The sequence below is a fragment of the Otolemur garnettii genome, unplaced genomic scaffold (assembly GCF_000181295.1).
Source record: "Otolemur garnettii isolate 467f Iridium unplaced genomic scaffold, OtoGar3 scaffold00002, whole genome shotgun sequence".
In the NCBI taxonomy this organism is placed as follows: domain Eukaryota; kingdom Metazoa; phylum Chordata; class Mammalia; order Primates; family Galagidae; genus Otolemur; species Otolemur garnettii.
Genome location: NW_003852397.1, coordinates 49,576,484 through 49,577,817, shown reverse-complemented (window position 1 = coordinate 49,577,817; position 1,334 = coordinate 49,576,484).

The window sequence follows — 1,334 nt, the reverse complement described above, 5'->3', positions numbered from 1 at the left end:
AAAAAAAAAAAAAAAAGAGTACTGGGATTACAAGCATGAGTCACTGTGCCTGTCCTTGGGATTACTTTTCTTGTATAACTTCTATTCTGTGGAGGTACTGTGTAGAAATTGTGTAAAATCAGTACGGAAGCTTAATTCTTCTTTTTTTGCTCAGTGATTTTAAAGAAATTGAGTGTTATTTTGTTTTTCTTTCCTAAACTGCATTCCTGTGACCACTTAGGCGCACAAAATACTTACTACAGTATTTTGAAAAGTGTTTAATTATGGGCAACCCAAAATGTTGGTGTATTGTATGGATCACAAGGCAGCATTCCATGATTCTTTCTGTTAATTTGTCTCAATGGTTAAAGAACCAAGTATGGGTGGCGCCTGTGGCTCAAGGAGTAGGGCGCCAGCCCCATATGCCAGAGGTGGTTGGTTCAAACCCAGCCCTGGCCAAAAAAAAAAAAAAAAAAAAGAAAAAAAAGAACCAGGGGCAGTGCCTGTGGCTCAAAGGAGTAAGGCACCGGCCCCATATGCGGGAGGTGGCGGGTTCAAACCCAGCCCCGGCCTAAAAAAAACTGAAAAAAAAAAAAAAAAAGAAAATAAAGAACCAAGTATGAATTGCATGAAGACATTTTAACCTTTTTCTCTTAGTTTACATAAACCCCAAGGTAACCAGACTACGAAAGCACTTTTCTGTTTACCTGATATCTACTTTAGCCATAATTTTTTTTTGGAGGAGGAACATAGTCCCACAATGTCGCCCTGGGTAAAGTGTCATGGCATCACAGCTCACAGCAACCTCAAGCTCTTGGGCTTTAGTGAGTCCCTTGCCTCAGCGTCCCAAGTCGCTGGGGCTACAGACAGCGGCCACAGTGCCTGGCTATTTTTAGGGATAAGGTCTTGCTCTGGCTCAGGCTGGTCCCAAACCTGTGAGTTCAGGCAATCCACCTGCCTCTGCCTCCCATGTTCTGGGATTACAGGCGTGAGCCACCATGCCCAGCCCCCTCTTGCTTTTTTTTTTTAATAAGACAGACAGAGTCTCACTTTGTCACCCTTAGTAGAGTACCATGGCGTCATAGCTCACAGCAATTTCAAACTCTTGGGCTCAAGCGATTCTCTTGCCTCAGCCTCCCTAGTAACTGGGACTACAGATACCTACCACAACACCCAGCTATTTTTTTTTGTTTAGCAGGCCTGGGCTGGGTTCGAACCCACCAGCTCTGCAGCATGTGGCTGGTGTCCTCACCACTGAGCTACAGGTGCCTGACCTCTGCCCTATCTTTCTATATATTTAATATTTTTCTTTTCTTTCTTTCTTTCTTTTTTTTTTTTTTTGAGACAGAGCCTCA